Genomic DNA, 23044 nt, shown 5'->3' on the forward strand with positions numbered 1-23044 from the left:
GCAACACACATAACTGCCCCTGGAGCATCTTCCAAATCAATGAATGTGTGTTACCTCTGTCAAGCGTACACGGAAACACTCCTAGAGTCTAGGACCACTAGGGAATGGTGTCTCGGTATGTTGGGATAGTGCCAGGCTGTCCAGGCAACACTGTGTTCAGCCCCACGTGAAGAAGGTGACCTTCAAGGTGCCACCATCCACCACAGGTGGTGGAACTCAGCCACATGTCTGCGGGAGGCTGGTGGAACTGTCTTTTCATTAGTAATTATGGCTATTAAAGTGAAGGGAAGAGGCATTGGGAAAGGGGGAACAGAGAGGTATGGGTAGAGGTAAAGAGGAGACTCAGAGGAGAACAGGAAAAGGAACGACCCAAAGAGGAAGGGTGGCACAGCATGAGAGGGCAGCGGCAGCATAAGGCCGAACCAACTCTACAGTCACGTAGAAAACCCGATCTGTGCCACAGGACCACGAAGAGGACAGTGCATCCTGGGCCTGAGGACGCACAGCCGATCCTACCGAGACTCCACCCAGCTCACTCCGTGCCTCCACTTGAGAAGTGAGAGGAACATGGAGTGTTGGGAGACTGGCCCGGCCACCGAGGCAAAGTAGCAGATGATAGAAAGCACACCTGGCGTAACTGAGTCAAAAACCACTCACTTGAGCATGAAGAAAGTCTGACACCAACAGTGGCACCCAGACCACAGAGAAAAGCACGCACATGAAACAGACACTTCCCAGGGGACAGACACAGAGTCCTTCCTCCACGCTGCTCTCTACTGTCTTCTGTTCACTTGTTAACAACAGCTTAGTTCGTGACACTCATCTTTGTCTGATGTGAAATACCAATCCTGAAGCGCAGGCAGACAAGGCTCCAAGATGAGGCACAGTGACAACACAGTGCCAGGCCTGTGGCCATGCAAGTGCTGAGCAGCTGCGCCAGCATGCCGGGAAGGCGGAGGCACTGAGACCTGACAAGGACCTGCAGCTCACATGGCTGGTGTTCTCTTGGCCACAGGGCCCTGGCATCCCTCTGAACGGGAGCCTTAAGGTACAGGCTGAGCAAGACAGCAGCCGGGACCTTGGAGCTCCAGCTTTCCAGAGGCTGCCAGGCTCGGGCACTTGCTCAGAGCACAGGCAGGGCCACAGGAGCGAATCATGCTGAGCTTCACAGCTCATCTGCAGATGCTGCCGGCAAAAACACTGCGTGAGTGCCCCAGAAAACCAGTTTCAAAAGTCAACAGCAGGTGAGGGACTGGGAGAAGACATTTCTATACTCAATCACTCTGAATTACACAAGGTATGATCAAAATACACGGCACAAGTTTAAAATGCTAAAATCCTGTCACAGTAAAAGACAACTTGCAATTATTCTCTTTCCATTGTGCTCCCTTGTTTCCAGCACACACGTCCCCTCATTCTTGTCACTTTTTGCAACAGCTCCAGAAATTCTCTTTCGAGTGTCTTTACGAGGTGTGTTCAAAACTACTGTGAGTGCTGCCACTGAGCATGACTCCATGGAGTGCAGGCCTGGGATCATTTTACTCAAGATCTGAGTCCCTGCTTCCTACTGCCTGCCTCTTATTTGGCTCTTTACTTATACTGTGGGCTTCTCACATATGAGAAGCTATGTAGTATTTAAGCTTGTGTGTCTGACTTATTTCACTTAACGTGGTCTCCTGCATATCTATTTTCCTACAAATGACTCAAGTTCATCTCTCTTTATGGCAGGGTACTGTGCCATTGTGTGTAAATATTCTTTTTCTTTATGGGCTGACAGGCAGGCATACCAGCCACTTCCAACATTTTACTGTTCTGAGTCATGATGCATGGACTGCTGTACTGTGATATCTAGAGATGGAAGGAGAAGGAGGGAAAGGGAAATAAAAAGAATTGATATATTAGGTACATGTGCCTATTTCTCACAATGGAAGGAATCACTACAAACTACAAACATGAACTAATAAAAACAGATACACATAAACACACATAGTGTTATGGTGTGTGCACAGATGTCCACCCAAAGCCTCACGGGGCATGGGGGTGGGCTTCTAGAGTTTCAGAGTGATTCACAGTCCTATACTGGAATTAAGGCTGTGAGCGCTACACCACACCCATCCTAAGACATACAATGTAAGGGACAGAAAGAGGCACGGGTGTCTCTGTCTCTCTCTTTCTCTACTCACTTGTTGCTTTTTCAGTCTTTTGCTGCCATCAACTGTTACCCCTCTGCCATGAGGCACCCTGCTTAGGCCAGCCAATTATGGACTGAAACCTCTATTAACTGTGAGCTAAATAAACCCTTCCTCTTCTAACTTTCGATGTTAGGTATTTTGTCTCAGCAAGGAAAAAAGTAAGACACATAAATAACAAAACAACAGAAACACATGACACTGTATCTCATCCACCTTATTTCCTGGATGTGCACTGTGTGACTGACTTCCAGCTCTTCCCCAAAGTCACAATGACCATGCAAGGGAGACATTTTAAATCCATTCAGGAAATGGAGGCAGCCAGGTCAGCATAGCTAAAGACCCTCGGGAAGAGCTGCTGAGAAAATGGAGGGAGTGTGTTCAAATGAGCAGAGGATTTTGAGAGAATTTGTGGGAATGTGTCTTTTACTGTAATAGAACTATAAAAAATCTAAATGTTTACCACATATTCCAATCATGCTGCATATAAAAAGCTAAAATGCAGATACATGTATATATACAAGGTCGAAGTTGTAATGACTTAATAAGAGATAAAGATAGACCAAAAGATGCACTGTGCTCTATTCTTCTGTGACTAAAAAAAATGTTTGAGGGAGAAGCTTAGAATAAGCTCAAGCTTAGAATAACTGAGAATGCTTTTCAATAACTGACTGATCGTCATGATTTTAATAAGACCTGAGGTTAAAAAAAAAAAAAAAAAAACACATGAATCAGTCAGGCAAGGTGGCACGTGCCTGTAATCCCAGCATGCAGGAGGCTGAGGAAGGAAGATTGCTCAGTTCAAGGCCAGACTGGCTACAAAGTGAGTTCAAGAGCAGCCTGAACTGTACAGTGAAATCCTGTCTCAAAAAGCCAAAAAAAAAAGGAAGGAAGAAAGAAAGTCCTGCATAAATGGTACAGCTGAAAAGGTTTTCTTATATAGACTTGATTAAGATGCTACAGATACTCTGTTCTATTATGTCACATTTGGTTTTACTCTCTCCAAAAAAAAGTAATAAGAACTGTGGGAATAATAAAACCCAAAATGTGTAATTGTCATTGTACAAAAGAGAGGAAAAGAAAGTGCTCTAAACGATATAACTGCATGTATATTTAAGTGTATAAGATAGATAATGATATTACTGAGTTTTGTTGGATCATTGAACAGAACTGTTTGCAGTCTCACTGTTTGAATGTCCACTTTATATGCTTTAATTTTGTAACTTGAACAAATATTTCTAAGATGACAATACGTAATCTATTAACTAGTGATTTCCTACTGTTTATTTTTTTCTGAAATTCTGTATAACTTGTACCCTTTTTCTGCTTTTTTTTTTCTTCTCTTTAAATAAAATTTTTTTTAAAAGTACAAAAAAAAAGACACTACAAACAGATTACTAACAATGAAATGCTAAGAAGAAAACCCACCTTGCAGAGGCAGGATCTTTACTCCGAACTCTTCTAGACACCCAAGGGCCTGGATTAGGTCAAGCTCCTCTTGAATGGCAGGGGGCCTATCTGCTATCAACTGTAAGCAGCACCTGCAGGAAACAAGATAATGGTTTAAAAAGCAGCAGCAACAACACAAGGTACAACAGTATGTTTATCTGAACCTTAGTTCATCCCAGGTACTCCTCCTGCTTTTTCTTACCTCACCTAATCCTCAAGGTGAGTCCAGGCAAGTATCAACCTTGGCTTCTGTACAAAGCCAGATAGAAGCTCCGGGAAGCGGAGCATTTTGTCTCTGGTTACACTGACACCGTGTGGCCACGTCACAACTATGAGTGCAAAGGCAGCAACTATATCAGAAACCCATCTCTTTAAAAAGACAGAGTTTAGATCATGTCAATTTCCCTTCTAGGGAGAACAGGAATGTCTTGATTCTGCCTCAGTTTAGTCTCCCAGAAGAAGCAAAGCAATGGCATATTGCAAAGCGTCATCCTGCGAGGAAAAGCAAGAATCAGTACTGAGATAAACCTCAAGAGGCTGGCCAATCTGAGAGTAGGAGACGCCTAAAGAATATTTTAACCAATTTTTTTAAAACCCGGAGAAAGAGCAGGGAAGAGAACTTATTGAATGCACTTATCTTCTGAAAGGCAGAGGAGCCCTAGGTCGGGAGACTAGAAAGCACACGGGCAGCAAGAGCTAGGGATCTAGAAGTCAAGGTTGCCGGAAGGAGCCCAAGGGGCCTGAGAGACACTGCTCGGCCACTTCTGCAGCCGGTGGCAGTTCATTAGGCTCAGTATTCACATCTATACTGCTGATTATGTGTGGCTTCCATCAAGATTTCCAATGTACTTAACTCCAAATTCAAAAACTGCAGCTCTCAAAATTTCTACAATAGGCTCCTCCATGCTCACAGACTTACTACAGATGCCCAGATGGTCTTTTAAATGAAAAGAGAAATACATCAAAGTGGCAACTAATTAAAAATTCAATGAAGTCAGAAAATGGAATGTCCTACAACTATCAGAAAAGAATGTAACAAGTCTGTAAGTGTGTACACAGAAAGACTACTAGAATATGTTGGAAAAGCAAGGTATAAAAAGGTGTGTGTAATTAGTAAGAAATTACTTGTCAGTTAAAAAAAGAAAAGGACAACATTTGATAAACTGTTTTTGAAAGGACACATAAGAAACTGTCTTTAGAAACAGCTAAGGGGTGAAGTTTGGGGAACTAGAAGGAACATGGAAACACTGAGTTTTTGGACTGTGTGTCTGTTTTGGTTTCTTTAGAGAAAGCCAGCTAACACTCCTCTAGCCAGTGAGAGCACACAAGGCGTGGTGGTGTGCAGTGTAACTGAAAACACTGAGATGGGCACCCTGCAGCTCACAGGATGAGTGGTCAGTGCCAGCTTACACACGAGGGCGGCCCCAGGGGACAGAAGCCACGCGAGGGAAAGCGATGCAAAAAGGCCAGGTGTAAAGGAACTTTAAGAAATGCCTGCCAAACATGCTAGGGTCAGGCTCAACACCCTGCCTCAGAGGCTCACTGAGTTGATACTTTTATCATTTGAAATAAAAATAAAATACCTTGGGAGGAAAAAAAAGAAAGACATGTTTACCACTTGAAGGACTCTGCCAGATTCAATAACATGGTTTGAGATAACCAGGTTCTTTCTAGGAAGGCCATCGCAGGGGATAAAGTGCAGCTCTCACTGCTGAGAGTGGGAGTAGGGGATAAATGTACATGGCTACCACAAGTACAACCAAATAAATCCCAAATGGTCCTACAATTTAAATGTGAGAAATAATCAAATATTAAGAAACAATACAAAGAAAATTCTAGTGGACTTAGAAATTAAAGATCTTTCAAAGGATGACACAGAAGACAGAATAAGAAAAAGAACAGCAACTGAAAACTTTATAATTCTGAATAAAATCAGAAAGGTAAGTCAATGTTCACAATGTTGTTAAAAAATCTAAGCCAAGCAAAGGGCAAATTCGAAAAAGAAAAAAGGCCCTAAGAATTAAGAGTAAAAAGATGAACATCCTAGAAAAACATAGGCAAAACCCAGAAGTGTGTTTGAAAAGAAAAGGTGCACACACAAGCATCTCCTAGTTAGAAACTGAAAGTCTGACAACCACAAGAAGGAGCCTCCAAAACTGTGAGCTCAAACTTACTTTTTGGTTAAGTGTCTCACCTCAGGTATTTCATCACTGTAAAAAACAGACCAATACAAGAAACTTTCTAGAGGTTTTTAAGATTTGTCAAGGAGATATATTTTTTTTCTTGATCAATGTTTAGTAAACCCTTTTAATTTCCTAAAAACAATAAAACTAATTTCAAATCATGAGCAAATAGAAAAGATCAGCACAAGCTTGCATAACTGACTGTGGACATTTACATCCTGTCACACCTTCTTTCCAGTGTCACAATGGGTGGGCTCACAGAACAGCCAGGAAGAGGGCTGGGGCTGTTGAGCTCTGCCCCGGAGCCAGGTCAGCAAACGGAATGGCTGCTCTGCGCAGGGTACAGGTGCACAGCAGTCAGATGTGAATCTTTCCCAACAGGTGGGGGTCAGCGCAAGTCCTCAGCAGAGCTCAAGGGAAAGGCGGATGGTCAGGAGGAAGTGGCTCGCAACCCACAGCCACTGCTTCTCCCTGCAGCAGTGCCCACCTGGCCAGGTCCATGCAGCTGTCCATGAGGCTGGTGGAGGAGTTGAAGTACTCCCTGCTGGCGCTCAGAACCAAGTACATGCTCTTCTCAGGGCCCAGCCGGTACTGCAGCCTCCCCTTCTGGGCCACACCAGCCGCAGCATCTGCTGAGCTGGTCCGACAGTGCATCAGCTGCCCGGCCAGCTGGATGTTCTCCAAGCGACTGGAGCACAGCAGGCTTTCAATAAAGATCTGGGAGAGAGGAAACCGGAAGGCGGGAAGGGAAGCCTCAAGTCGCAAGAGGGCTCAGAATGCACACCCCTCACCAAGAGGCAGGAGTTCCCGCCACCGTGAATATACTCACCTTGTACTCTGAATTTTTCCTCCATACTAAGAGGCATTTTAGGAAAATGAGAAATGATCTCACTGGGTAAACTAAAGCACAGTATTTAAGGTGTTAAATGAATACTTGAGTCGAGTATGTGAAATTTATATTCAGTGGAAACTGGGTGTGTTACACATAATGTCCCTCCTGCCACAGGGCCTGAGTGCTGGAACTCTAAGCGCCTGGTCTGATCCACATAACTTACAACTGTGTCAAAGCATCTGCATCCAGTCTTATAAACCTTACCGCTGAGCTACAGATGTCACTGGTGCACCTCCTCACAGAAGCTGCAACAGTATGTGACGCTGATGTTAGATATTCATGAAAATATCATATTCTCCTTGACAAGAAATAGAACCCACTCAGATAAAATTTCTGGGGGATCAAAATTAGACCCTGAGCTCAGGGTCTTCACCCTGAGCTGCCTCCTCGGGAACCCAGGTCTCGCCTAGTCACCCAGCTGGGCTCAAACTTGCAGTCCTCCCACTTCAGCCTCTTGAGTGCCGGGATCACAGGCCTGTGCCACAGCACCCCATGTAAGATGAGCACTTCAACTGACAGTGCTTACAGACTCTCAGAAACGTGTGAAACAGCGTGTTTCCCAAGCCGACACTGCTGATGTTGTAATTGGTACAAGAGTGTCCCAAGGACAACTGCCCTGTTTTTCCACACATTGAGGACAGCACAGAAACTGAGAATGAAAAACAAAATTTCAGGGAAAATCAAGTTTCCTTTTAAGTAAGAGGAGCATTGGACTCCTTTATCATCCCTTCTTTAGCATTTCTGGATAAGCCTACATGAAAAGGAAAAAAGCAATCATGGTATTCAAGAGAGACCAGCTGCAAGAAGACAATGTAACAGAAAGCAAATTACCAGTGAGCAGCCTGCATGGCATCTGTAGCCACTGGCAGCACATGTCACCCCTAGCTGGAGTGCCCCACAGGACTGCTGCCCCGCACAGCTCTGCTCACTCCAAAAAGCCAAGAACTGAGAGCGGTGCTGAGAAACCTATGTGGGAGCCCAGACTGCACAAGCTCTTGCTGTCATGGACAGTGTGGATTCTGTCTTGTGAGATGCATCTCACATTTTTAGTTACAGCCCTGAGTTTATAATGTATTTCCCAAGGACACAGGGTAATAAGACAATCTAGCAATTTAAAAGAGAAAAAAAGGCTGCTTAGAACTCTACCGAGTCTATACCACCGTCATCTACAATCTTTCAAACTGTTAGGCTTCCAAACTGTTATGTTCTCAAAGACAAAGACTTATTATGGACAAACATCATTAACACACCAACCCTGAAAAAAGGAACTAAACTATTTGTAATGCAGTATGTCCCCTGATTTTGAAAGAATACTTTCAAAATCAAAGCCAGGTATGGTGGGGCACACTGTAATCCCAGCACTCAGGAGGCTGAGGCAGGAGGATCATTATAAGTTCAAGACCAGCCTTGGCTACAAAGAGAACTCCAGGCCAGCCTGAACTGCATAACTGCATAGTGAGACCCTGCCTCAGAAAGACAAAAACAAAAAAACCAAAAAGAAAAACCAACTCACTCAAGTGTAATATACCTCCTGCCAATTTTTTAGTCAGAATCAGAATTATAGTCACAATCAAGAAAATACCAAAATGTCATTCCAATGTTAAAAAAAAAAAAAAGCCCGATTTCTTATGTACAAGAGACAGCTAGGTATACAGGGCAGTCACTGGCAGCTAAATACAGGCTGAGGCTAATCTTCACTGTGAACAATACAATTATTCAAGCATTTAAAAACCTGATATTCAAACATAAATCATTCATTTCCTAACAGCCTCTACTATTGTTCTTTTGTTAAAATCACCTGCAATTTAAAAACTAAACAATTTCACAAAATAGAGAACTACTTTCACCATAATATAGTTTTGTAGCTGGCCTCTCTGAGAAGAAAATTCAAATAGTGAATCTCTTTTAACTTGTATTTCATTCAAAGTGAGTTAGTTGGATCATTTCCCAAGAGGAACCATAAGTAATTTACTGGTAATATACATGTCTTACAAAATAATGAGTAGACTGCCATGTGCCAAGGATCTGTCTTGTGACCAGCCCTTTAAGTTCTCCTTGTGTGTGCCCTGGGAACCTGAGGAGGGACCAGACTGGACCAAACTGGACAGGACAGAACCAGACTGGACAGGTCAGAATATGACATGACAGAACAGGACAAGACAGGACAGGACCGGACAGGACAGGGCAGGGCAGGGCAGGACCAGACATGACAGGATGAGACCAGACAGATATTGACAGGACAGGACCAGACAGGACACCGCCTGCCCAGCAGCTCGCCAGCACAGGTAGGTGTGGGAACCAAGACATGAGAAGAAAGGCGAGGAAGATGCAAACTCCAGGAAGGGACCACAGTGGCCTAGCGCATGAAGAGCTGAGTTCTGAAGCCTCCTCAGGACTTTCAAGCAGGAGAGGACACAATGTAGGCAGAGTCAGGAGCCGGAAAGACAGGGCAGCAGGGTCGGGTGCACCTGAGGGCAGCGGGCAGCGGAAAAGGCAAAGGTGCAGCCATTTCTCTGTACGGAGCACGGAGACCCACACTTTCCTCTACTGACAACAGAACAAACAAGAACCCTAGGGAAGGCAGTGCACACAACGTTTTATTTCAGAAGAAATGCTGAGCACGAATGGGGCGCTATGGGCAGGGCAGAAGGAAGCAAGCAGAGGCTAGTGTGATTCAGCAGAGATGCAAGAAGAAAGGATCAAGTCAGAACATTATTTCTGAGGTGCAGAAACTGAGCTGTCTGAGAGGCCTTCCCATGACCACCAACAGTGTGGAGGCGGGGGATGAGGATCGGCTTGCAGGGGGCTACCCTACTAAAGCCACTGCTGTAACAAAGAATAGAGAGATGGAGGTGGACACGGGAGTGCGCAGACAGCCCCACAGTTACCTCATAGCAAGCGTCGGCATCCAGACATGTGTACACTTCCCGCTGCATCGTGAGCATGTCCTGCAGCAGCGTCCTCCAGTGCAACTCGCCCACAGGAGGCTGCCTGCAGAAAAAGGGACAGCTCAGGAAGCGGCTCTCACGCCTCTTTCTTGGAGCGTGGTGGCCCCAGGGTTCAGTGAGGATAGTTCACTCGGACTTTTAGGGGACAGCTGGACCTCAGTGCCAGAGCTGCGACCACGCCAGCCCATCATCAGCCGCTTGGACAGAACATCGGAAGAGTGTTACATGTTAAATGTGGGCTGAATGAGTGGGGTGTGTCCATGGTGGGACATAGCACAGGAGCGGGCACAGCTGGGAGGCCCAGGAGTTACTGGGGGACAGCTGCTCCCAGCTTCACCTCTGCTCACAGCTCCCAGGAGTCTCTAACCTCAGCAGAGCTGTCAGGCCTTCGGCAGCCATGGGCCATGGCCACTGCCATACAGAGGCCTGGAACCACCACTCACCAGCAGGGCAATCAAAGAACACTGGTCACAGTCTGGAGTGCAACTCAAAGTACATGTCAGCCCAGGAGCAGAGCAACCAAAAGACTCTGCCCCACCTGACTCCGAGGCAGCTTCCTGTTCTGAAAGGCCCTGTGTCTTTTGCAGTGAGTCCATGGGCATGATTTCCAAGGCCCCCTTAGGGACCCACAAAGACTGCATCCCTGCAAGCCAAAGGCCTCGCCCTGCAGCTCTCCTGGTTCATTCACAGCCCTTCCAGGGATGTACGGCCCCACAGGTCACATGGGCAGCAAGACCCCAGCACACTGGCTGTGTTGCTCTGTGAAGTTACAGAGCAGGAAGTGCACGGTCAGACTCCTCTGCAGCAGGGGAGAGGGCTTTACTAATGGCCAGGCCTGGTGGCACCCCACGCCTGCAATCTCAGACTCTAGAAGGCTGAGGCAGGAGGATGGCAAGTTCAAGCCCAGCATGCACAACTTAGTGACTTGGTGAGATCCACTGGAAAACAAAAAGAGGGGTGTTGACCAATGGGCAGCCCCTGAATTCAATCCCCAGTACTACAAAGAAGAAAAAAGCAAGAAAGACTTTGCTAACAAGTCAGTCTAGTGGAGCAGTCCTACAGCAAATCATTTACTATTCCTGAATCTCACATTCTCTCCCAAAGCCCACCTCAGGGCCACTGCAGGAAAGGGTGAGGTCAACTCTGGTCAAACACAGGCATTGCAGGAAGACTCTCCGAAACAAAAAGTCAGCTAAGAGTTTCAGATTCCCTTTTTCTGAATTACAAGCAGTAACTCGTTCCAGAATCTGTAAAGAGATATGGTTTTTCTGGGTCATATTAAGCACCCAACATTTGTGAACCAGTCTAGCTGCAAACATTGTGTGCCTCCCAAGCTCCAAGCATGGTGACAAAGGCTAGGGGTAGGGTGGTCACAGCTCTGTGTGCCCTTGTTGCCTGGGAAGGCTGAGACCATCGTCCCTGTCTCCTGCACAGTCCTCAACTTCTCCACAACTATGAAATTCAACGCTCAAAAGGAGGAGATTGATTCTATTCTGTGTTTGCCATAACCAACTAAATGGTGCTTCTTCATAGATGTGTCTTTCTTTTACCTATGAAATATCTTTCAAAACATTACCACTTCTGTGCATTAAAAATAAAGTCAAAGCCTCTGTGTCTATAATAGTTATTACTATGGGAAAAGTATTGGAAAACATAATTTCAAGGATTTTTCCTCCCAACTTTTCTTGTTTGTTTGTTTGGACTTGGATATAAGCTCTAAATATGTTGCCAAGGCCAGCCTCAAACTCTCCGGCTCAAGTGATCCTCCTGACTCAGCCTTTCAAGTACCTGGAGCTACAAGAACATGCCGTTGTGCCCAGAATCGCCTGAAGTGTTTAATAAGCACATGCTTCACTTGCCTACAGCATTTTATATTACACAAAACACATTTACTCTTGCTCCATATGCAATAAGGCGTAAGAGAAAATGATTCACCAACATGCAAATATATAAAACAAATGGACAGATTTGCGAGTATGCTAGAATAATCCAGTGTTTCCCCTACTGTGACCTGGGTAGTTGAACTCTTTAGGAGGCCCCTTCAGACCGGTGTGCGGCAGGCAAGTCACAGCGAGCCTGACCAGGCAGCCTGATCAAGTCAGAGCTAGGCACCATCTCGCTGAATCCAAGTCTCTCCGCACAGCTGCTCCTTGGGAGCCATCGACACAGGGACAGATGGCGGCAATGTGTTCACACACATGGCTGCCTGCGCGGAGGTTCTAATTAAAATAAATTATAACACATTATTTATAATGGCCCTTTTCAGAACACAGTCAGTAAATAAGAATCAAGAGCAGAACTCAAAGAAATTAAGCAAGGGGCTTGTCCTACACAAAGAGATTCCTAAACACAAACAGTGTTGGCCGCAGCTTTGGAGGGGAACTGCATTTTTCAGGGAGAAACAATATTGCACTCAAAATGGTAAAACCTGAATTTAGGACAGATTAGAATAAGTAGAAGACTGGAGCCTCAAAGGCCCAGCCACAGCACATACACAAAACAATCAGGGCTCATTTCCAGTGGGCTGCTTTGAAGGGGGGCAAAATTCTCACCCGTTTTCAGGCAAGGGATCCTCAGGCATGGGAATGCACTGAGCGGAAGGGTGGGAGACTGCAGCACCCACAGGCCTTCCACTAGGAGCAGCCCACGATCACGCAAACATGAATAAGTGGCACAGCGACTGCAGAGCAGCCTAAAGCAGTAGAACCCTCTGGTTATAGGTGTGTGAAGGCATATCATGGAGCTATTGAGTGAATGTCCCTGCAGAGTGTGGAGGCCATGACCTTGCCATGGGGTGGGGTGGAGTGGGGCAGACACAAGGCTCCTGTGTAACTAAGCACCTTCAAGGCTAGGGGACTCTTTGGGAGCTGGGCAGGCGCAGGAGAGAAGGACAGAGCACAGAGCAGTAGCAAATCGCAGAGAGAAAAGTCACACAGGCTTTCCTAGAAGACGCAGAGAGAGCTCCTAAAGACACGTAGTAGGGATCATGCTGCTTTAGGATTACTTGACTTTTCTTTTTCTTTTTAAAAATTTATTTATTTATTTATTTATTTATTTATTTATTTATTTATTTATTTGGGGGGGGGTACCAGGGATCAAACTCATGACTGCGTGCTTACAAGACAGGCACTTATACCACTGAGCTAAATCCTTAGCCCTTTTTTTTTTAAATTTAGATTAAACTGTAATGCTAAACCCCTAAAAACCAAACATACACTGTATGTTTCAATTTTCTCTTGCAGAGTCCTGATTATTTCACCCTGGGCCTGTGAACCCACACTTATAGCACTCTTGCGTAAGGCGAGGGGGTTTCCCCAAGGTTCCCTGTGACAGACCGAGGATGGAAGCTTCTTGCGGCCACCTGGAAGCCTGAGCCAGCTCTTGTCCACTGCAGATGCCGATGGCCCTCTCGTATCAGCACCTCTGTCAACATCCCCACCCCTGCCATCACAGTGCCCACCTCTGAGCTTTGCTACTACAAAACTACAAGGTCCAACCATGCTGGCTCGCTCACTGAGCACTGTGGTAGCGCCTACCTTGAAATGCCCTTCAGATTCATTGCTAGTTTTTGTGCAGGGTGGTACATTAGTGCTTAGGGAGCCCCTGAGACATCTGTGAGAAGCTGGAAATCTCTCCAGCCTGACCAGAAGCACTGTATCTCTTTCTTACTTATGAGCCTCACATCAAGAATGACACCAAGGCAAAGCCATTTGTGTCAAAATCTATAGTTCACAAAACATGCACACAGGGATGTGAACAAAACTTCACAAGTAAATGTGTGATTAAGAAACGTGAATATTAACCAATGCCTTCAGGTTCCCTGTCTCTCTTTTAGCAGGCTCTAAAGGAAGTACCAAAAAGAAACAGCAAAATTGCTAACTTCATTAGGATAAATTACTACTTTAGATGATGACAACCAAGAGACAAAAGTCAATGTAGATACAAATGTTCTAGTTTTTAAAAGTTTACTATCTTTGCACACACTCTGTTAAAAACACTGAGCACCCTAAGGATAGTGAAGAATAAAAATGAGAAAGTGGTTTATTTCAAATATCTTTACTGAAGGACCCAGGAAATTTTCTCTGACCTCCATCTCTGCCTCAGTCACGATGCTAGGACTGAACAAAGTCTCCACACAGATGCCACCCACTCAAGTGCACCCATGTGCTGGGATCCTCAGGGATGCAGAGAGGAAACTGCTCCATGTGGGGTCACACTCATTCTGCCTCTGCTTGGAGGGATGCACACACACACAATCTCCTAAGGTCGAACTTAGAGATATTCTCTAACTCAGCAGTTCTACCTACTGTAGGCAGGTATTCAAGAGAAGCACATAAATGTATTAAAAGACCACTGCTTGGTGTGATGGCACAAGCCTGCGATCCCAGCATTTGGCAGGCCAAGACAGGAGGATTACAGCCACAAAGTTCAAAGTGAGCCTGATCTACAAGCCTGACCTGTCTCAAAACAATGAAAAAAATTTAAAAATAAAAGGTGGTTAAGTACAAAATGATTCACAGCAGAAATAGTAATAACAAGCAAAACTTGAGAAACAGTCTAAAACTCCGTAACATAGGTTACACAACATGTTACAGTCACAAAATGAAATACTTCATGATAAACAGAATGAGTAAATTAATATAATATTATGAGCCCGTGTTACAGTGTGAATGGGGAAAACCTGAAAGAGGACACAGCATCAAATTTGTTTCTATAAAGTAACAAGAAGTGAGTGATGGCTGTGAAGGAGGCCACAAGCTCAGCCCTGGTGACAGGCACACACTGTCCTGTGCAACCTGCTACTCTGCAGCCTCCCTTCACCCCAATCCCACACACAGGCAGCTCTCCATACTCAGGACAAGGGGACTGCAGAAAAACTACCTGAGCTAATAATGTGTACAGTAGGAATAACGGATCTGAAAAGAAGAAATCAATTCCACTCATAGCTGACTCAACAGGCGATAAATGTTACGAAATGAGCCGGAGACATGCACACTGCGTATCACAAAATCATCAGAAGAAATGAAAGGCCCACGTCAATGGAAAGGCATGCCGTGTTCACGGAGTGGAAAAATGAATAATGCTATGGGACAGAAATACTCCTGAAATTGGACTACAGTGATCCCTGCAAAATCCTGGATGACAACACTTGACAGGCTGATCCTAAAGTTCATAGGGTTGTGGGAAGCTAAACAAATATAAAAATGGGAAACAAAGTCAGGAGTCTAATATTGCCTGGTTTCAAGACTTACTATAAACCTACAAAAACCAATACAGTAAAGTATAGGAAGAAAGACAAGTAAATTAATGGAGCAGAATAAAAATGCAAAAGTAGGCCAGATGTGGAGGTGCACACCTATAATCCCAGCACTCAGAAGGCTGAGGCACGAGGATTGCCATGAGTTCAAGGCAACAGCATTTTCAAGAAATGGTGTGGGACTATTCAAACAGGAAAAAACCTTTAACCTGTATTTTGAGCAATAAAGAAAATTAACTCTCAAAGTGGATTAAGAATCTATAAGTATAAAACTAAAAATTTTGCTAGAAAAGCTTAAAGGCAAACATTTCTAGATTAACAAAAGCACTATTAAAAAAGAGCAAACTAAAAAGAATTCGATTTTTAAGTACAATTTTAAAAGACACAGGTCAGAGCAAAGAATAAAGGGAAGGAATAGCTTCAAAGCACTTAAGTAGCAAGGAACATAGACAGGGATCGCACAAGCAAACTCACAGCTCAATAAGAATGCAAACAGTCCAGCTTTTGAGAATGGGCAAAGAACAAATGCAGCTGGAGATGTGCTTAGAGAGGGAGCTCCCTCATCATTATAGAAATGCAGTTAACACTAAACCCGAAGGTCACTACACACCTATGAAAATCACCACCCTTAAGAGACTGACTGACCACTCCTGGGTGCGGAAGAGGACATGGAGCCACTGAAACTCTCCTCAAGGCCAGTCACAGAGAGAAATGGATGACACCTTGAAGAGCATCGGGCCGGTTCTGCTGCTGCTGCTGCTCCTCACACGCACAGGACCACCCCCCCACCCCACCCCACCCCACCCCCACCCCCGCACTCTGCACACAGGGCTTATCCGGGAGAAAGGCGAGCACGAGCCCACATAAAAACTGACACACAAATAGTCATGGGGGCTGCATTTGTAAAAGTCAAAGCCTAAAACAACCCACTGTCCTTAAACACAGGTGAGATAAATCTGTATATCATTCAGCAAGAAGCCACTGATTCATGACATGACATGGATGAAAACAATGACTTTGAGCATCAGAAGCCAAATGAAACAACAACATCCACTCACACCAACCCAGCAGATGTGAAGCGGTGCTTGAAGGGCTGGGAAGAGATCTGTGGTGGCAGCTGGGAGGTCAGGTTGATGACAACAGGGTACGGCAGGGGGAGGGGGGATTAGAAAGAAGAGGGGCACAGAGGGAGGCAGGTGTGCCTGTGCAGCACACCTGTGCAAGTCTGCGCTCACACACATCACGACTGACCAAATGGAGCCCCCACCCCAGTAGGCGCGGCCCCTCACTCGCCAGCTTTAATTCACCCACGGGGCTGGAGAAGAACAAAGCAACGCTGAACCCGGACCCCCTCGCGCCCGAGCAGCTCAGGAACTCACTTCCGGCCTGTGTGCCTGGCCAGCCTCACCATCAGCCTGCGCGCCTCCTCCATGTCGCACTGCGTGTCTCTCATGAAGGAAATTGGCTTCTCCAGTCCATGCTTCTCCAGAAGCTCTGACACGCTGCAAGTGCAAGAGGAATTGGTAAAAATCCTGCTGCCAAACAGAGATAGTCAAGAAGCTGAAAGCATCTAAGTGATACGTTGGTGTCTGGTACTTTTTAGGGTTAGGGTATCATACATTACAACACGACTTCACACATGTATTACATTAATTCTCACTAACAACAGGGCTCATAATTACAAATCAAATCTTGTTTTTCCCTACTGGCATTACTTTTTTTTTTTTAAATTTTTTTTTTAAAGCCAGTCAAATTTAGCAGTGGGGGGGTGGTATACCAACTTTAGTGACACTAATGTTAATAAGTTCTGATAACCCACTGCCATCGGACCAGCCTACTGGCATTACTTTTAATTTTAAAATCTTATTTACTTTATTAGTACATGTCTGCCATATATAATGATGATAGCCATCGTATTCCCATTTCCCTTCTCTGCTTTTACTTTTCTAACGTTTCCATTTACAAAGCTTTGTTTTCATTTTTGTCTTTTTTATACATTCCTGGACTAAATAACATATTCTTTAAAGGATGATGTGTCTGTCTCAAAAATTACCTTTCATAAATTCTCTGTTCTCAAAGCACCAGCCAGTAAAACAAGTCAAATGGATAATTTTGATACCCAGTTTTAACTTCACACCTACAAACAAGGCCACAAGGCAGCTGGAAAAGCAGGGAATAGAGCATCTCAAAGGTGAAAAGCCTGGCCACTCAGCTGGCTCCATCACCCCCAAGAACAGTCAGTCAGTATAAAAATGCCAGTGTGCCACAGATCCCAGGTCTCAGGGTCTCCAAGACCTCCCATCCCATTACTGTGAGATCACACACCCTGGGCCAGCTCACCAACGCTCACCACTTAGGAACTGCCCTCGACAGGGCAAGCGATCAGATTCATAACTCGACCAAGATAGGTTTCACCTGATGTTATGCATAAGAAAATATTTACCATTATGTGTGCCTATGAGAAGAAACAAGAATAAAAGCTCTCTTTGGTCTTTCTTTCTTTCTTCTTTTGAGAGGGGTTATTTTGTTTTTAGAGACAGAGTCTCACTATATAGCTTAGGATCGCCTTGAACTCACTTTTGTAGCCCAGGCTGGTCTCGAACTCATAGAGATCCTCCTGCCTCAGGCTCCCAAGTATTGGGATCACGCCCAGTGAAAACTCTTATTCTAAAATGTCATCATACTACACTGAGCAATGACTACCTATGGCAGGACATGACTGTCTCACTGAGCTACAGACGTGATCATCAGGATGGGCCCTGGTCATGGGGATGCAGTGAAGTAAATCATGCCTGTGTTTCTCTAGGTCTCGCTGAGCTCTCTGGATCCCTAGGGTCCAGGTGACTTTCAGACCTGTGCATGATGACCATACTGACTCAACCACTAAGCATCACTCAAGAGACACTGGGGCTTGCTGGGGTGCTGAGCAGGGCAGGATGAGCCAATTCATAAGGAAAAGGCTGATTTACTAAATGCATACACAGCATTTTCACAGCAGAGTAACAAGAATCAGGCCAGCAATGAACAGAAGTCCTGGTGAAATGAAGAGCTCCTTCTCCACGTGCTCAGACTGTGATACACAGAAACACTCAGTTTCCTTAAATACAACTCACAATGTTTTCAAACCTTCATCAAGCAAATAAAATTGCTTTGTTACTGAACTCCAAATTGTATTGTACTATACACATTACTGGTACAAAAGCTATGTTATGTATAATTTGTATAGCTATATAGAATAGAGTTTTTAATTCTAATTTTTTATTTATGATACTTAAAAATAATACACTAGGACTGGGGATTTAGCTCAGCAGCATAAAATGCCTGCCTGGCAAGCACAAGGTCGTGAGTTCACTATCCAGTACTAAAATAATAATAATACTAATGATAATATACTTGTATGCATAAATTAACTAAAACAAACAACTTTAGATTTCCTAAATGGCAAATGAGGACTATTTCAGTCTTCCAGACAGCAAGCTCAGTTTCACTATAACGGTGAAGAACCTCAAACTAGTTATAGGCAGGTTCTAGACAGTCCAGAACATCTAAGTAGTTGATAAACATGAGTCCCCCAAAAGGCACCAGTGTAACAAAAAAAAAAAAAAGTGTGCCCTATAGTTGCAGCAACTGCTGCAGAAATTAAATTTTCCTGCGAGGGTCTTAAATGCTGGCTCGCATATAAATCTGTGATTCTCCTGAGTGAGCTGTTACAGCAAAAGAAACCCCGGCTTCACAGGCCGCTCCACCAGCATATGGCGAAGGCAGATCTGGACATGTGCCTCTCACTGCCACTACACCACGGCAAGGTGAAGGACAGCCACCCGGACCAGGTCCAAGAAAGCTGACACAGCCCCTACCCACACCTAAGAATCCGCTCCAGCTGGTCCACCATGTCATGAAGAGCTGAGGTCGCTTGTGTCTTCTTACTAAAGAATAAAGGAAGAGAAAATTAAAATTAATTCTGATAAAATACAAGCTCCTATAAGTGGGGAAATGACATTTCTCCAACTCTTCACCCGTGACACAGCTACACTGCAGGGCAGTGTCAGGCTTGTGCAAGTCCACTCCACGGTTTGCATGTGCAGCAGACGGAGATGGAAGAGCCTGGAGCAAAACAATGCCTACCACATGAGACGGGGAGCTGTGTTTCCTGACATGCTCTACTGCCACTTTTTGAGGCCAAAAAGAATTATGCATCAGCTGCTGTCATTTTATCTCCTCACAAGCAGCACAGGGCAAGCCCACTGCTGATCCCTGCTGCTCTGGCCGCCAGCGGGGCGGATGGGGATACACGGTCCTACCACTGGCCTTCCCCTAGGCCTTGCGGCCCCACCGTGCACTCCCATGGTGTCCTTGGGGTTGTGGACACACAGCTCAGGGTGCCCTGCCACCCACAGCTGCCTTGGCCGTGAAAAACCAGGGAGCAGCAGAGACGTCGGAGAGGCTGTCAACACAAAAATCAAACCCCAGAGGAAGCCTGGGCAGCAGACTCAGAACCAGTATCAAGACAGAGACCACAAAAAAAAAGACTGTCCCAGGAACACTGCCCTGAGCAGGTTACTTGCAGAAAAAGCAGTAGCTGCAAGTGGCCCTTTGGTTCCCAAGGGAGACACTCTGGCCCTAACTGGCTTCTGAGAACCCGCCAGCTGAATTCCAGCAAGGCCTCAGGGTCTATTAACACAAAGCCCCAGTAAAAATCTGTGCCAGATTTGGGCATTTGTTAATGCCCTAATGCAAACACAATGCCTCCTCACTGTTACAATGGTCAGTCTGCCCTGGTTAGTTCTGCAAGATGCTAGTGAGTGCGGCTTACACAGACTATGCTGTCTTTCTGAACCGTGTTTCACCCTGAGCCACAGGGCTAAACGAGTAGTCCACTAATGGCCTTCAACAGGGCATTCACCAGCATGACCTGCAATGAACTAACTCAATCTGTAGTCGAGGGTTTCACATTATCATTCTGCAGCATTCGTCACACATAGTGAAGAACACAGTGTATTTCCATCACGGTGATTGCAATCGTAAGTGTACACCTAAAGACTTTTCAGCCAGATGGAAACTTTTAACAGTGATTGTCCCTTCCAGAAGGGAGCTGGAAGTCAAAGGCTTCACCCCATGGATTTAGGAACAAGAGAAGGCATCATGCCGTTGGAGGAAGCACTGGGCTCCCTCCAGGCCACTGAGGAAGGACTGCTAACCGCTGCGGCTCACTGGGTGCTGTTGGGAGGGAACCCTGAATGCAGCCATGCCGTGGACAGTGGGATGCTTTTATGTGGTGGGAGTGACCCTGTTACAAAGCCGCACTGATGCGCTCTCTTTTTCTGCCCCTGTCTACCTAAGGCCTCGGTTCTCGGAGTCTTGCTGGCCCCCTGCCAGTGGCAACCTGTGACTGGTCACATCTGCACAATAACAAAGATGCTGGGTCTGCCTGCACTCATCTTCCCTTGTGTCAGGTCCCCAGCTGAACGAGACAGGCAGAAGGACTCAGCACAATCTCACACACCATCCAGCTTTGCCTTTACCAAAGGCCCACGCTTTCTTTCTATTTTTTCTTAACTTAAAAGTGATAGAAGGAATAGAAATGGAGAAGAGAATGGATTTCTGAAAAGGAGTCAACAGTGATCTAAAATTGAAAAATCAACAAACATGAGCATCATATTTTAAAGGAGGCAGGCAAAGATGAAAAATCATCCATCAAAGTATCTGCTCTTTTGAAGATGTTTTTAAGGATAAAGTAGGTAACCATCTAATATCCATGATAAACCTTACAGCTGCTTGACCTCAACTTTTTTATGCATCATATTTAAAAATTAGAAAGGGGACTTCCGGGAGAACATGGCAGATAGATAGCAGCAGCTTTGGAGGCTCTCTAAGAAACTGCATTTAAAATCCAGGAATGGTGCCGGGCGAGAAGTCCTAAGCAAGGGGAGATATACTTTGCCGACCCAGGAACGAACTACACTAAGAGAAACCAACTGGAAACGCAATCCCAGTGATATAACAGAAACAATAAGGTCTCAGTGCAGAAGCTGGGGCCCGTGCCACTGGAAGCCACGATTTGAATTTCCTGCAGCCGCTGCTGCGTACCAATCAGCACAGCAAAGAGAGAGGCACGAAAGCTCTGAGAGTGGGAAGCGGTGAATGGAGTTGAGAGCGAGACTGGCCGGGAGCCCTGCATTGACCTGTGGTGAGTGAGCGGATCGGGGACACTTCCATAGAGTAGGAGGCTTCAGCAAAGGACATACTGGGACAGGGCAGACTAGCCGGAACAGGGCGCTGCAGTGACCTCAGTCACATATTCCCCTCTCAAGCTGGATCAGTGGGGAGTGCCTGACTTGGGTGACACCGCTGACCAAGAGCCAGTAAGCTAGCCCAAACCAGGTCCCAGAGCCTGGAGGTGCACCCTAGTAGTGAAGCCTTCGGTAGGTTGACCTGGAGGGGCGGGCCCAGCATAGGCTGCCCAGGTCTGTGTCTCCCTAGTACACTGTAGTGGGCAGGAACACCTAGCTGGCGCAATTCAAACGAACTGTAACTGACAAAGAAAGAAACTGGGCCTCCTATATACGCTTGTATAAAAGGAACAAAAAAGATGGGAAGAGGGAGCAACAAGAAAGGGTCCTCAGCCCCCAATCCTGAGAAACATGCAATAGCAGACACGGCACCAATACACATAAAGTGCTATCTCCAGAGCCTCATAGTTATTAACAACCTGAAGCACGATATAAGCAGAATAGTTAGAGAAATGCTAAGCACCACCCAAGAAAAAACAGATGGTGGAATGGAAGAACAGAAAAAAAGGGGAGAATTGTTTGATGGAGAAAATAGAGAAAACATAGAATATGTGAAGCAGGTTCAAAGAGATTACCAGGAAACTAAAAACTCTATCGAAAACTAACATAACAGCTTGAAAGAAACTAAGAATAGATTATCTGAACTGGAGGGAAGATTGGTAATGTGGGAGCATGAAATGAAAAACTTCTTAAAAATGACAAAAAAACAAACAGCAACATTACAAAGGCTAGAAGATGATAAGAAGATGTATAAATTAAGAATTAAGAACATAACAGAAGAAGTAGGGGCACAAACAAATGGACTACAAAAGCTATTCACAGAAATAATCCAGGAGAATTTCCCTAATTTAGCAAATGGTAAAGATACTCATATGTATGAGGCATACAGGACCCCAGCCACCTACAACCCAAACCGAGCTACACACAGGCATATAATAATCAAAATTCGAGAAATCCAATATAAGAAAAGAATATTAAAAGCCGTCAGAGACAAGAAACAGATCACTTACAAGGGAACACCCATCAGAATTACAGCAGACTTCTCAGCACAAACTATCAAATCACCAAGAGTGTGGGGGGAAATAATTCAAGCTTTGAAAGATAATAACCTCCAGCCAAGATTGATATATCCTGCACAACTGTCCCTAGATATTGATGGAAAAACAAGGTGCTTCCAGGATAAAGAGGAACTAGGGTAATTTGCAAACACCAATTCAACTCTACAGAGAATACTGCAGAATATTCTAAAAAAGGAAAATACCAAGATTCCAGAAATAGTGGCAGAGCGGCCACAATGAATGGAGCAGAAAGCGAAATGAAGAAGACAAACTGACAACAAACGACAGAAAAAGAGCTCAACAGAAATGAGGCAGAGAAGATTGGATGGTAGGAACAGCTATTTTGGAGAAAACAAAACATCATAATAGCTAGTGCTGATTTAGTATCATCTTGTTTTGAAGTCCCATCAAACTTGTATTCTTCTGTTTCCATCGGTCTTAAAAGGCTGTATCTTATTGGATTTTATTATATATAATAATATAAGCAAAAACTTTTATAGACAAGGAGATTATACAGAAACCATTGTTCCTTTTCTGTTAATTGGTTCTAAATACCCTGTAATAATGTCATTCTTTTTGAATGGTTTGATAGTGTCTTGATATGTTTGGTGCTACAGTATACGAAGTTATACTCAAAGATTTCAAGGAAAGAGACACTATGCTAACTATTTTTATGTCAGGGTATCTTGTGGTGAAACACTATTTTGCTTAAATGGTTATGTTTTGACCTGCACTGTTCTGTTGTTATGTCCTCTCTTATCTCAATCTTCCCTTTTTT

At 44.9% G+C, this 23044-nt stretch overlaps 1 pseudogene; it reads right to left on the minus strand.

The window, feature by feature from the left end:
* The window catches only part of LOC100722210 (NBAS subunit of NRZ tethering complex-like), a 185600-nt pseudogene that overhangs the window by 62876 nt on the left and 99680 nt on the right, over positions 1-23044 (minus strand).

Source organism: Cavia porcellus, unplaced genomic scaffold, assembly GCF_034190915.1.
Source record: "Cavia porcellus strain 051 isolate PalLab524CR breed Dunkin Hartley unplaced genomic scaffold, mCavPor4.1 scaffold_37, whole genome shotgun sequence".
NCBI lineage: Eukaryota > Metazoa > Chordata > Mammalia > Rodentia > Caviidae > Cavia > Cavia porcellus.